We start from the raw sequence: 16,460 nt of genomic DNA, 5'->3' as shown, positions 1-16,460 counted from the left end.
AACATTCCTTTAGATAAATACTAAAGACAGCCAGGGATACAATTTAAACTTCTATAAGTACACATTCAAAAGATGCCATTTTCGCATGGCTTATATACATTAGCCAAAATATTCTTACGCCATTGGTCTATTCTACACATGCCATAAAATAACCCAAAACATAACAAATACCAAGCGGTGGATAGTGATAGTGTAACAAGTTGTCGACGATCCCAGTCCAGTAGCTTCCAAATGAGATCTATAAAACAGAGGAAACAAAGTAAACGGAGTAAGCATTACAATGCTTAGTAAGTTTTAAGTTGTGTCAACAGATAACAATCAAATTATAACATGGTTGTTCGTATTTTTATTTCACTCTTCCTTTGGGTATATCATCCCTTTACCGAATATGCACATCTCATCATATACAATAGGCAGATAAACTTTCACATAAAAGTGAGCTCATGTAACATAGATATATTGTATAATTTCACATAACCTTTCACACTGATCCGATGCCACATAATCATAGGAATAGTCTCATAGATTGCTCACGTATGCATCACATAACTACCTTATGATTTAGTTCAAATCAAGCTCACATATAAGCTCTGAGTACATACATTTAACCTTTCGCATTGAACATATTTATAAGCAATTCTTATTGCAAAGTCTTATAGCTTTAAACTCTACTCGGATTATCGGTGAGACTTTTAGCTCAGATGAAATCTCCAGATGTAGTCGTGGTCTTAACCGGACATAGTCAACACATATAGTCATCGGTCTTAAATCCGGATTTACATCACAAAGTTTCATGCATATTTATTCACATGTTACAGCATTCACATCGACTATCATATTTGTAATTCATTTGCCTCATCAAATATCTAATAAAACACACCTTCCATAGTTTGTCATTTGGCCACAATATATATATACACTTTCACGTTCATCACATTGGCCATTCTACTTATCTCATATATACACATTCACATTCATCACATAAAATTCTGAATCAAAATATAAATTTTCATATATTCACATCACAATTATCCAAATATACTTCATATACCACATAAACTTTCATGTATACACTTTGTCTTGGCTGAATCTACATCTATCATTTTCCAATGAATAATTCAATTTCAAGCCATACTATCATTTCATATTCGAATACTTATAAACTTACAATTTCACAATTTTAATATCAAAGATCCATCTAACACTCATATATCATTTTATAATGTCACAAATTAGAATTCACGTATGGGTTTAATCAATAGCTTATGAGCAACTAAAGCAAGTTTTATCAATGTTTACAACATAATCACATATTCTCTACAAGCTATTTTCCTGAGCAACAGTCGTTAAATTATTTGTAACTGGAGCTACGAAACTCTAAATTATGTGCCGTTAATTTTCCATGAAAATAGACTCGTATATCTTCTATCCACAAAATTTTAAGAATTTTTGGTTTGACTAATCAATACCAGATTTTTCTTAAAGTTTCCCCTATTTTACTGCTTGACTATTCTGACTACTCTTCACTAAGAATTGAATTTCTCATTGTACAGAATTCAAAATATGTTTTCGTTTATTTTTTAAAAAACTAGACTCATTAAGGAGTCTAAGCATATAAATCTTATCTTATAATCATTTTTGTACGATTTATAATGATTTTCCAAATACTAGACAGGGATTTGAGCCATTCGACTCTGTCTCACACAACTTTAAAAATCTCATTATCGGCAACCCCTTTACTTACACGATTTCTTTTATACGAAACTAGACGCATCAAGCTTTAATTACATAATCTATTCAGCCTTTAACTCAATTCCCACAATTTATGGTAATTTTTCCAAGGCACACTACTGCTGCTGTCCCAAGCAGATTTATACAAATTTACTCTGTAAAGTTCTCATTCACATATTTAAAACATAATATCATATATGCCATCATTTAGAAAAGTCATTGACCTTAACGTATATACTTAATTCATATTCATCCCATTTAAAAACTTAAAACTTACAAAGGAATCAAACTCAAATACTTAAGAACTTACCTCGGAAGTTGTCGAACGATTACAGATCGACTATTCGGTTAGGTAGCTTTTTCTCTTATCCGAATTAGACTCCCTAAGCTCTTGAGCTTGAATAAACAAATTTAATCTATTACAAACCAATTATACAAACTCATGGCCGAATATAACAAGAAGACTAACTAGATTCTACCAGCCACTCATTGCTCTATTGTTAACCTTACTTAATTATAAACACATTCGGCAACTACCTCAACCTTATTTAATACAATTAACACCAAATTCCTCATGTAAAAAGTACCATTGCCGAATATCATTTAGTTCACAAGGTCCTAATTTCAAAAATTTGACAAGCTCATACCCATTTCCTACTAATTCCATCATTTTAACACATGTACGGCAAAGCTAAATTCCATTCTTCCATTAGTTTGCATTTAACTAAATCATGGCTTAATGTTAAGCACATTCGACAATGGTGCAAACATCAATTAACAAACAAACATTATCAACCCATTTTTATTACACGTTTTCCCCAATTTAACACCCCCAAATTATCAAACTTTAACAAGTTTAAAACTCATCTAATGACCATTTATAAACTAAAGCATCAACCATTCAAATTCAACTCATCACAACATGGCCGAATACACATTTCTCCTACTTTCATTCTAAATAAAATTTTATCAAGCTTCCATCTTCATTTAACTATGTACCATTTAGAACTATCAATACTTTACACCCTTTATCAAATTATAATCAATTGCTAAATGCATCTTTGACAATTTAAACCACACAACTCAAATTCTTACAATTTAAGCTTAGAAATTTCTATTCATGTAAATTTTAGCAACATGGAGTCCATTAAACACTCCAAATTCCATTTCTAGTACAGCTTTCACATTCAAAACTCCCCCCTATAACCGAATGTTCCCAAGACATCACTTTCAAAGATAAAATAAGTAGAAACATGGGTCAAGGAGGGTACCAAGCAAGGAACTCAATTCATCAAGATGAAGCTCAAATAATCAAGAAATTACCTTGAATTTTAGACCTCCATGGTCGATTATCCAAAGCCTTCTTTCCTTAGTTTCTTTTTTTTATTCTCGGCAAAGGTGAGAAGAAATAACATATAGCTTTGTTTTATCACCTTGTGCTCATTATAATATTTATATTCATTTCATATTATAAAACCAATTATCATTATTTTACTAATATAAAAAGCACAAAGATACAAATTTCCCTTCATCATTGCCGTTCACTAAAATAAAAGGGGTCTAATTGACATGCAAGCCCCACATTTTAGTCATGTTAACAATTGGCCACTTTAAGAAAAAGACTTCTAAAATTTTCCTTTATACAATCAAATCGCAACTAAATAATTTAGCATCCAATTAACTAAATTAGACCACCCAACTTTCACAATAGGTAATTCACATAACAAAAACACTGAAATTAATATTTTACAAAATTTTTAACTAGGTTTTGTGGTCTCAAACCACTTCCCGACTAGGGTCAATTTAGGACCATCACTGACTTTGGTGTATCTTTGCTCGTCGTCATGAGGAGGGTGACGCCTTTTGATGTCATAACTGTACGCTTTTGTTATCTATGGTGTACCTTATCGCGCTCGATTGATGTGGGATCAACCCATTCATATGTGGCATATAACATTTCGGGGCTTTGGGTGTGCACTTCGAGGAGACTGTGTGGGGTGTCTGTGATAAGTCCTTTAGGTCATTCGGTTATGGTAGAGAAACTCTTCAAGGAGGTGCCTTTGGAGATTCAAGGCGGGGTGTTCTATGGGGATTTGATGGAGTTACCGCTTGAAGAATTCGATTTGATACTAGGGATGGATTGGTTGACCAAGCATAGGGCAACTTTGGATTGTGCAGCTAAGAGGATGGTGTTAAGGATCATCAATAATGAAGCGGTAATGATTATTGGAGAATGGAGGATTACTTATCCAATGTAGTATCGGCGTTGAGGGTGAAACCGATGCTAAGGGTGCGAGGCATATCGGCTTTGGTAAGCCAAGTTGAATCGAGGATCCGATTGTGGAGACCATCGAATCTGTTAGGAATTCGAGATGTTTTTAGGAAGAGCTTCCTAGATTACCTCCGAATCGGAAGTTGAGTTTGGAATCGATTTGTTGCCGGAACAGCTCAAAGATCTATTGCACCCTATAGGATGGCAATCAAGGAGTTGGTGGAATCAAGGCTCAAATCCAAGAGTTGTTAGATAGAGGCTTCATTAGGCCCGTGTGTCTCCTGGGGAGCACTTGGTCTGCTTTGTGAAGAAAAGGACGGAACGATGCGCATGTGCATCGATTATCGCCATTGAACAAACCGATAATTAAGAATAAGTATCCACTACTAAGGATTGACGATCTGTTCGATCAATCGAGGGAGCTTCGGTATTCTCCAAAATCGATCTTCGCTCGGATACCATCGCCTAAGGGTAAAAGAAGGGATATTCATAAGATAACATTTGAACTCGATATGGACATTATGAGTTTGTGGTCATGCCGTTTAATGATTTAACGCACTGCAGCTTTTATGGATCGATGAATCGAGTATTCCAACCTTACTTGGATCGGTTCGCAGTCGTCTTTATCGACGATATCCTGGTATACTCTGAAACGGAGGCGAAGCATGATGAGCATTTCCGAATTGTGCTGCAAGTGTTAAGGGAAAAGGAGCTATATGCGAAATTTAGCAAGTGTGAATTCTGGTTGAAGGAGGTAACCTTCCTAGGGCATGTTGTCTCTGCCGAGGGGATTAAGGTGGATCCTCGTAAAATTGAAGCAATTCTGGAATGGAAGCCACCTAGGTCAGTATCGAAAATTTGGAGTTTCCTAGGGTTGGCAGGTTACTACAGAAGGTTTGTGGAGGGTTTCTCGATGATGGCGGCACCCTTGACAAAACTCATAAGGAAAGGAGTACCATTTGTCTGGACCGAGAAACAGCAAAAAGCTTTTGATCGGTTGAAAAAGGTATTGACCGAAGCGCCAGTGTTGATTCAACCGGCGTCTGGGAAGGACTTTACTGTATACAGCGATGCGTCGCATGTGGGGTTAGGTTGCATACTGATGCAAGTGGGCAAGGTGGTCGCTTATGCATCGCGACAGCTTAAGGCTCATGAGGGGAATTACCCTACGCATGATTTGGAGCTAGTAGCGGTGATTTTTGCGTTAAAAATTTGGAGACACTACTTATATGGGGAAAAGTGCATCATATACACAGATCATAAGAGCCTAAAGTATTTGTTGACTTAGAAGGAGTTGAACCTTAGGCAACGAAGATGGGTGGAGTTGCTTAAAGACTACGACTGTTCGATAGAGTACCACCCAGGAAAGGCTAATGTGGTGGCGGATGCGTTGAGTCGAAGGGTTGTTACTGATTTGAGAGCCTTGTTCGCACGATTAAGTCTGCATTGACGATGGAAGCTTGTTGGCGAATCGCAAGTAAGGCCTACTTGGACCGAAAGCAGATTAAGGAAAAACAGTTGAAGGATGATTCATTAGCTCTTGGTTCAAAGAAGTTAAGAGTGGTGAGAACGAGGATTTTGGGTTGAACAGTGAAGGAGTTCTGTGCTTTCGTGGAAGGGTTTGTATTCCAAAGGACCCTAATTTGAGGCAGTTAATTCTAAAAGAGGCTCATGGTGGACTCTGTGCCATGCATCCTGGAGGGAATAAGTTATATCAAGACTTGCGAGAAGTGTACTGGTGGCCCGGATTAAAACGAGAGGTGACTGAATTTGTTGGGAAATGTCGGACGTGCCAGCAGGTTAAGGCTGAGCACCAATTGCTTTCGGGATTACTGCAACCTGTGAAAATTCCGCTATGGAAGTGGAAAAGAGTAACAATGGACTTTGTGAGTGGGTTACCTTTGTCACCCACTAAGAAAGATTCGTGTGGGTGGTTGTGGATAGGTTAACAAAATCGCTCATTTCATACTGTTCGCACCGACTACTCCTTTGCAAAAGTTGGCCAAGTTATATGTGGCGGAGGTAGTGCGATCGCATGGGGTGCCAGCGTCGATAATTTCTGATCGAGACCCTAGGTTTACATCTCGCTTTTGGCGGAAGTTACAGGAAGCATTGGGTACACGATTGATTTTAGCATCTTTTCACCCACGCATGTGATGGACAATGTAAAGGGTTATTCGTGTTCGGAAGATATGTTAAGAGGTTGTATCATTGATTTTCGTGGAAGTTGGGAGGACTACTTGCCCACGGCGGAGTTTACTTACAATAATGACTATCAAGCAAGTATTCAGATGGCACCATATGAAGCGCTCTATGGGCGAAGATGTCGTACGCTGACGTGTTGGACGGAGTTGGGTGAACGACGAGTGCTTGGACCGGAATTGGTGGCAGACACTGAAAGTAAGGTTAGGCTGATAAGGGATCGGTTAAAGGAGGCATCTGATAGACAGAAGTTGTATGCGGATTTGAAGCGCAAAGAGATTGAGTTCATTGTTGGGGATATGGTTTTCTTTAAGGTTTCCCCTTGGAAAAAAATTTTTAGATTTGGTAAGAAGGGTAAGTTGAGCCCACGGTTTATTGGGCCTTACCGAATTGTTAAGCGGGTTGGACCGGTGGCTTATCACTAGAGTTACCACCGAATCGCAAGATATCCACGACGCTTTTCATGTATCCATGTTGAGGAGGTATCGATCGACCCAACTCATATCATACCGCTTGCAAAAATCGAGGTACAGTCAGATTTAACTTTCGAAGAGGAACCTATGCAAATACTTGATCGTGACGTCAAGGTGTTGAGAAGGAAATCAGTTCCACTAGTGAAAGTACTTTGGAGGAACCATGGCAAAGAAGAAGCTACTTGGGAGACTGAGGAGGCTATGCGTCAACAAGACCTCAATCGTTCTAATAAGGTAAAATTTCGAGGTCGAAATTTCTTTAAGGAGGTAGAGTTGTAACATCCTGATTTTCGAATTTATTCGCGGTTTTCAATATTTTGTAAAGATTTTAAAATTTTGTATTTGGATGTGAAATTAATATTTTGAGTAGGTAAATGGGCTTATAGAAGGCCCATGTGTTGGCCAAAACTCGGTTGAATTTTTGAATTTTTGGACTTAGGAGTTAGGGGTTCTGGCTAGATGGCCCTTGTATAGAGTTATGGGTAAATTGCATCACAAAAAGAACCTTAGTAAAGTGGCAAGGGTGACGCCACTAGGCTCCTAAAAAGGTGGCGTGTGGAGCATTGGGGAAGGCATGGGATCGATTCCCAGTGTTGACAAATGGATGCATTTATTTTTAAGTGCTGGAGGGGTAAGTGTTGGAGTCCAGGTGGATTCTACTAGAGGAGAGTTTGAATCAGTCTAAATGCTTGGATTAAGGAGTGATAAGGGGAGAGATTTAAGGGATTAGGAGAGAGGTAAGGAGTTGGCCGAATTTTGGGAATTGAAGGGGGAAAAATCGGCAGAGGGTTAGGAGGTTAGTATTTCGGCACCTAGGATATTGAGTGGTGGCGTTCTCTTCTGCTCAGACATCACAAGGTTATCTTTTCTCTCTTCTTCCTCTCTCGCCGAAACTACCACTTCCCCTATTCTTCTTTTTCTATTTTTCTTCTTCAAAACCATTCATCAATTCTGCTGTTCATCAATACTTTTGCCGAAGTCGCAAAAGCCGAAATCCTGTGATCACTGCTTGTGCCGATTTCTTCAAAGCCAGGTCCTTCTATGTTCTTTTGTTTTTATTAAATCTACGATTATCTTTTCTTAATCCTAGATACCTGACGGCAATTCTACTTCAAGGTCATAGCCTCATATCGTCATCTCCTTCACCACCCAAAAGTCGAAAATACCATTGGTTTAAGGGCTTATAGCCGAAGCTTCTTCAACCCTTGGATTTGGGTTTTACCATTGTTCTAAGGATAAATCTGCACCGGATTACGTGGAAATCAAGTAGGAGTGAGGGGTAAGTACTTATCATCTCAGATCTGTTCTTATTTTACGATGTTAGGAAAAGCCGAAATCCCTAAAAATTAGGGAGGCTGTCGATTTGAGCATAAGGCTTTAAGGGTTTGTAACTGATGTTTTCTTTCAGTGATTAGAGTCTTCTTAAGCGTTGGATCAAAAGCGTGAATCATTGGAACAATCGGATTCGGAGTTAGCTATCGATTTTGGCAAAAAGGTAAGGGTTCAAAGGCTTTTTAGGAACATGGTTCGACTTTGGTTGAGCAAGTTTTGGCTTTAGTGATTACGGTTTGTAAATAAGAACTGTACTAATCAATTGTAGGACATCGAAAGGGATCTTGGTAGTAGTCATCGCGAATCAGGTGTGTACCGAACACCCTTTCTTAGTTCAATTCGACAAAAGCCGAAATGCCGAAATTCTGGCATTTCATAGGCTTGTAAGTATGCGAATGCTCTCAAGACATAGAGTAATTGTTAGATCTAGCACCGCAAAGTGGTAAGTAAGTTCGTGTGACATTATAGCGTACTTCGGAAAAAGAGGGCCTCGATGGGCCAAAACTGGGCCCAATGGGCTTACGGACCAATATGGGTAAGAGATGGGCAAAGTAGCATGTTAGTTAGATGGTGGAACCAAATTGCATAGAACAGCTAAAAATTACTGAAATAGCTTGTGTAGTTGCGTAAGTACGAAAATGACCCCTAAAGAGCAAAATTATTGATATACCCCTAGGTTTTTAGATTGGCTAAACTACATGATTGATTGATACTGTATTGTACATGATATGCTTTTATTGATATCTGTTGCATGGGATTGGGGTATTGATGGAGGAAGTATTGAAAGTGGTTCATCCACGATCGGAGGCTTGGCCTCAACTTATCGATATTTGAGCGTTCTTTCGCCATCTTTGTGGAGTGTAGGGTGGGTGGGTTGAGATATTCCCCACATGGAGTGTAGGGTGGTATGGGGCGGTGTAGCGGTTGGTGGGTTGAGTAGTCTCCCGGATGGGTTTGCATGCATTACTACTATTGTTACTTATGTTATCAGTCTTGGGCCTATGGGCCACATTGTTATGTTAAAAGGGCTAAGGCCTTGCTATGTGTTCGAAAAGGGCTTTGGTCCACTGTGTGTATCGTTATCCGAGTGGGGCTTAGGCCCAATGGGCTCGAGCTGATTTGGGCTTTGGATGGGTTTCAGATAGACCGAGTTTTCCCAAACTCACCCCATTTTCTTCCATCCTTGCGGTGAGCCCTAGTTGGTGGATCGAGTCAAGGATTCGGAGTGGCCACACGTTTTTCGCCAATTCGCTTTTCTTCTGGTGAACTAGATTTTCCATATTTTTCGTTTCTGGTTTTGGGTTTTTTGTAATAAGGCCGCTAATTATTTTATGGTTTGGGTTATTTCTTTATTATTTAACTCTATTATGATAAAACTGAACTATGATAATTAACGGAATGGATTAGCTCTAGGACGCGTTTTCAAAAAACATTAAAAGATTTCAAAATAACACGAACACAAGTAAGACTTCCGCTAAGCAAACGTTTTCAACCTTAATCATTTTCTTAAGATGGACATAACCAAACGGTTTTTCTCAAAATTATACAAGATGTTAGAGTGTGGCAATGGCGGTGTGCATGTCTAGGATTGGATCCGAAGAGAGCTTGGTACTTAAACAGTCCGACGGACTCACCTCCTCTTCTTCCTGGTTTCCTACCTGGTGCACAGCTTCCATTCACTTTAACCTACTTTTAAAAGCGTCTTTTACAACACCAACTATGTTTTCCAACTAAGTAATACGAAATGTTTTGAATGCTTCGATGTGGCGCATCAGATCCGGTCATAACGTCTAGGCCGGGTTTGGGGTGTTACAAAATTCCTGTTATACCAACTTACTAAGCATTAAATGCTTACTAGGGTTTTTTTTCTCTATTTTATAGTGCTCAGAAGCTCGTAAAGGTTAGAGATCAGTCGGAGTATCATCACACTATCCACAGTCTAGCCATTGGAATGGCTAGTATTGGTATATTTTCATATGATAATATAAAGTTATATCATGTCTAATACATACATATATAAGATATGGTTAGATTGAATTAGGATCAAATATATATATTCTTACAAAAAGGTAAGTTTGACTATATGAATGTATGTAATGTTATCCTATACATATTAATGATTTTTGCTTAGTTTCATGCTTGAAATTGGTTGATATATATATACAAGTATTGTTGTAAGTTATTGGCAATTTTGGGTGAGAAATAAGTCTAGGAAATGGCCTTATTTTGTCCATATGGGTAAACACACAGGCGTGTGTCTTGACCGTGTGTGGCACACGGCTTGGCAAATGGGCATGTGGTTTGACTGTGTGTCCCCTGCATCCTAAAATTTAGAAACAAAATGCTCAGAATTGGGTACATTGGTGGAGACATGGGCATGTGTCTCAGCTGTGTGAGATACACAGCTTAGAACTCGAGCGTGTGTCTTGGACGTGTGAAACCTACACCTAATTTGTGAAAATTAAATTGACCACATAGCTTAGCACACTAGCGTGTTGCAGGCCGTGTGGCATTAGTCAAAGAGTTACACGAGTAAGGACACAAGTTGGAACACGGCTGTGTACCTCACATTGAATGCCCACACGGCCTGAGATGTGGGCATGTCATCTGGCCGTGTGAGGCACACGGCCTACTCACTCGGGTGTGTAACCCCTGTATATGAGAAAAATTTTGAAATTTTGTGAAAAATTTCTCTAAGACCCTAGTTTAGTCCCGACTGGTTTCTAATGCTTAAATTGGGCCTCGAGGGTCAATTCAAGGGACAGTATGATTATTTTTGGATATGAATAGTAAACAACATGAAATGTTTGTAATTATTTTGTAAATTTTGGTAATACTCCATAACCCTATTTTGGCAACGGATATGGGTTAGGGGTCTTACAATCAAATCATAAACAAGTTCTGAATGTAATAAAAATATACCTTCCACAACGTCGGTAGCATCACTGTCCTCAGGTGTCTGTACAACATAAGCTCGTGTTGGCGCTCTGGCCTCTACCTAGTGAGTAACAGTATCAATTCCCTTCCTAGCACCACCTATAGTAAAAGAACCAGTACAACTTGTTCTGCAGCCCCTAGATGCAGGCACAGACCTCTAAGAAGAAATAGCAATACCATTCTCATTTTTTGGACACTATCAAGCAAAATGCTCCATAAATCCACAGCGAAAACAAGCCCGAGTTAGCTACCAACATTCACTACGGTGCTTTTTCCCATAATGTTTGCAATTCAGAACATCGGTATCCCTGGATGGACCTTGCACACTACCCGTGGACACAATCGGTTATTGATCATGGTATCCCAAACTTTTGCTACTGAGGGATCGACCCTTTTCAACCCTAAAAACCCAGTCGCACCATATCTTTGTTGTAACACCCCTAACCCGTGGCCGTCGTCGAAATAGGGCTACAGAGCATTACTGGAACTTTCAGAACATTTATAGATAATTCATGTCAATTACTATTCATTTTTCGAGATTATCATAATGTCCCTTAAATGAACCATCGAGGCCCAATATACATATTAGAATCAAGTCGGGACTAAATCGAGAACTCAAAAAAAATTTCATAAAATTTTTAAAATTTTCTTAAATGCAAGGCATACACGTCCGTGTGGTCCAGGGAGACGCCCGTGTGGTCCTAAGACACGTCCGTGCTGCAGGCCATTTTCGACCCCGTGTAACCCTTTGACTTGTGCCACACAGCCAGCCACACGCCCATGTGAGTAGGCCGTGTGATCAATTTAATTTTTAAAAATTAGGTGCAGGGTTCACACGGCCAAGACACATGCCCATGTTCTAGGCCATGTAGCGCACGCGGTTAAGACACACTCCCGTGTCTCTGCCCGTATGCTTAATTCTAAGCATTCTGTTTCTCAAATTTAAGATGTAGGGGACACACGGCCAAACCACATGCCCATGTGCCAAGCCATGTGTCACACACGGTCCAGACACACGCTCGTGTGTCTACCCATGTGGACAAAATAAAGCAATTTCCTAGCTTTATTTCTCACCCAAGTTTTCCAATAACCTACACCAACACTTACAAGTATATACCAACCAATCCAAGCATTAAAACCAAGCCAATTCTAACATCTTTAATATGATATTTTTATCATATGCAATCATGATTATAATCTTAACTTTGTTTAACTTATATGTTAAGCATAACTTGATCAACCATATTTAACAAACTTAACACATAGGTATTTGTCTTAATATAACCTTATAATTATACCAAAACAAACCATTACTAGCCATTCCAATAGTTAGTTTACAAACCACATTCACATGCCATCATAGGCCAAGTTACCTATACGTGCCATTATACCAAATAAGTTTACTATAAATACCAAAACAAGTTAGTGGATAGTGTGATGATGCTCCAACTGATCTCCAACCTTTGTAAGCTACCGAGCATTATAAAATAGAGAAAATAAAACCTAGCAAGCATTATATGCTTAGTAATTTCGTATAACAGGAATTGAAACTTACCAATCACATTTAACAACATTAAGCATACAATTAACATGCTTTCATCATTTTGACAAGTTTACCTAAACACATTTACTCAATCAAGAAAGTTAGTCATATAATACATTTAAATATTAAATAAACATAGATGAGCTCATCATTTAATCCTTTATCAAATAATTCAAAAACATTCAGGGCATATTTCTATTTATCTCATCATTTTCTCATGTCAAGATTGTTACCCGTTGAATTATTGAAATATCGATGGATACTCAAATAGTATACTCAAGGTGTCCATATCTATAAACTGTCAATTCTTATTCAGGGAGCATACTGATCACGAGGTTTCGTGATAGGTTTTAAATATTTATAATTACTCGTTCTTGAACTAACTATTATCGCGATGTAGGCAATTGTACCTATCGAATAGTAGTATAGTTTTAGCAAGATCGAATTGTCGAACCCAAAGGAACTAAAAGTACTAGTAATGATTGTCTTTTTATTATCTAGCCTAAGAATAAAGAGGTTTTATTTTAATTAACTAATCATCTAAACTAAGAACTCACATAGAAAAGAATTGGGGAATTGCTTTTGGGAAAATCGATTGAATACAGACAATACCTAAAGAAAAATCCACTTAGACTTTACTTGTTATTCTGGCTCTGAATCGGACGATTTATTCATTCAATTTGTTTCGCAGAGATCCCTACGTTATGTTATTATCCCTATTCAAGACTAATAACGTCTAATCCCTAGATTGAATAACCAATATTTTTCTCTAATTAACACTCTAGGGTTGCATTAACTCGATCTACGGATCCCCTTATTAGGTTTCACCCTAATCCGACAAAATCTTGTCACCCAATTTCTAGACGCGCAATCAACTCCGCTTAATTATGACAAAAGTACTCTTAGACAGGATCTATTCCTCCTCTGAATAAGAGCATGCCTTGAATTAGTATCCTGGGATATCAAAACAAGAATTAAGAATACATAATTAAGAACAAGTTAAATATTTATCATACGATTCAAAAAATAATAACAAGATTCGTCTTAGGTTTCATTCCCCTTAGGTATTTAGGGGTTTTAGTTCATAACTAAATAAGAAAACATCTCAGAAGAATAAAGAATACAAAACATAAAGAAAACCTAAAGCTCCTGAAGAGAAATTGAGGAGAGATCTTCAGTCTTGATGATGAATTTGGCTTCCGAGATGGATCAATCGGCTTCCTTGGAGTAATTCCTTACCCCCTCTTCTCCGTCTCCCTTTTTCTCCTCTTCTAGGGTGTATTTATAAGCTTTGGAATGCCTAGAAGCCCTTAAAAGTGACCTTTTTCAAATTGGACTTAACTTGGGCTCGGTAGGGACACGCCCGTATGACACGCCTGTGTGCGATTACTTCAGGCCATGTTCAAGCCTATTAAAATGGCACGGGCGTGTGTGATACCCGTGTGAGTCATGCTTCAATTCTGCCAGATTAACACGGCCGTGTGGTCTGCCCATGTGAGGAGGTCCAGGTCGTGTTGATTTCGTACTTTGGCTCATTTTCTCCGTTTTTGGCCCGTTTCTCGTTCCTTTCACTCTCCTATGCTCTTCTAGGTATAAAACATGAAATTAAAGCATTAGGAGCATCTAATTCACCAAATCTAATGAGAAATCATCTATAAAATGCATTAAACATGGGGTAAAAATATGTATAATTTACGGTTTATCAAATACCCCCACACTTAAGCATTTGCTTGTCCTCAAGTAAAATTCTCAGCTCATAATCAAAATAAATTCTTCTCAACTTATTATTTCTATCGATAATATCTCACATTAATCCATAAGTAATCATACATTGAGAATTCAACTAAAAGAACATAAAAGTTTCAAACATTCCAAGTTGAGTATTTAGTCATGCAAACTTAGGTGCCTCTCTTCGTCTAAGTAATTACCTTTGATTCAGAATATCATAGAGTTTCACATCCTCACTAAAGGTTCACTCAAGTCACTCAAGGTGTTTAAGGACAATAAATGAAGAACTCAATAATCAATAATGAAAAGTCATTACCTTAGGCTTGCATGAAAATCAAATCCCCACCACTATAATTTAAGATGATACATCAATCAAAAAGTCTTTAGAGGGCTGTAATGAGGCTTGGTTAGGGGGTGTGGTCACAAGCTGAAAGAAAAGATTAGAATCGAGATTGAATTGAAAAATTTCCTAACTAGAAAAAGAGTTAATCTTCACTTGCGTACAATAGAGCTTCTCTCAGAGTATGAAGATATGTATACATAGTTTTTTTTTTAAGAACAAGTTAAAATAATATAGACTAACTATCAAGAACAAAACATAGCTAGGCAATCCATTCAACTCAAATCTCGACAAAAAATAAGGATTAATTTAAGGGATTTCAACAATAATGGGTTAAAGGTTAATATTAAGGGTAATACAAGAAATGGCTTGTTAGGCTCAAGGGGGTTTACTAGGGGTTAATCATAGAGGTAGGCCTTTCATGGCATGAGTGGGTTAATCCTAAGTACTTTAATCATTTTGACATATCAAATCAAATGTTGTGGTCTCGACATGCATAATCAAGCAAGTTCTAGAATAATAGTTCAATACTGACGCACTCAAAGCAATGATAAAAGTGAGCATGAAAGAATTAATAGATGCTCGAAAGGCTCAAAAATCTCACAAAAATTATGGCTTTTTGGTGTTTAGACTCGTGAATTCCACATCAAAGTAATACCTAGACTTGGGGAAACAACTTATAATTTTAAATTCTTAAAAATCAACTTATCATGCTTGTCTCTTTAATGTCTTAAAGTTTAAACAATCAATGCATAAGGGCCTATGTTTTAATTCAAGATATATCAATCAAAATCATAAATCAATTAAAATTTATCCTAAATATGATATGAGAGCTTTTCAAGAGAACAAGGTAATCATTCAGGGATTTTTTTGATAATGAAATAAATACTCCCCCACACTTAAGATGTACATTGCCCTCAATGTACAAAGATAGATATTAGAGTATAAAAATAAGATAGGGAGAGAAGTGAAACTTCCTATATGATGAATTCCTCGAACTAGAGTTTTAGAGAGTAATTGGTTCGAGAGTGGAGGAAGATACTCCGACGGTCGTAAAAGTTCATTAGTCCATAAGTACTGTGCCAAAATAATATTATACCTAGTGGTAGCTACGGTAGTGGTCGAACAGAACATAGCAGTCCTGGAAAACCTTTTCCAGTGGAGTTTTAGGTCCTATGTGATGATGAGCTTAAGAGCTCTATATAACTATGATAAAATTAGGAACTTTTTATGTAATATTAGGAAGAATAAGTACTCAAAAAGAAATAATCGAAATTAATAATTAAAAATAAAATTCTAAAATCTAACAAAAATAAAAAGTAGTTTCAATAAAAAATAAAAACATAAAATAATAAATAAATATTTCTAAACATCTTCATCGCTGGATGGTTCGCGAGGTGGGACTGGGGATGAGATGTGGAGGTACTGACAAATCTGCTGTAGAGTAGCATCAATATTGTCAAATCATTAAAAACACTGCTGCTCGAATCAGGTGAGGCGCTCAGAGATGTTAGCATATGAAGCTGCCGCATGAACTGGACGAGAGGGTTGTGGTGGCTGAGTCGGTGGGTCCTCGTGCTGTGGGGGGACATCATCAGGAATGTCCTCATAGGCCTTCTCCTTGGTAGATTGGGCGAGACGATACTGGAGAGGGTAGGTTCCTCGGCGTCTCTCGATCATCCTCATGCTAAGCATGCTCGAGATGCCTTGTGGAGACATCTGGCCGATGAGAGTGAGGAATGATTCTTGGGCCGCGGTGTTGAGGAGCCCGAAATTTCGTGCCAGCCTAGTCACGTAGGGGCCAATAGAGAAGACCCTCTTCCGATGTCGTTCTGTCTGGTGCTAAATCGCAAGGGCAATGAAATAGGGAAGGTCGATGGCGTGCCCTTGTGACATGCACCA

The sequence above is a fragment of the Gossypium arboreum genome, chromosome 11 (assembly GCF_025698485.1).
Source record: "Gossypium arboreum isolate Shixiya-1 chromosome 11, ASM2569848v2, whole genome shotgun sequence".
Lineage (NCBI taxonomy): Eukaryota > Viridiplantae > Streptophyta > Magnoliopsida > Malvales > Malvaceae > Gossypium > Gossypium arboreum.
Note: the sequence above shows the minus strand (reverse complement) of the source record.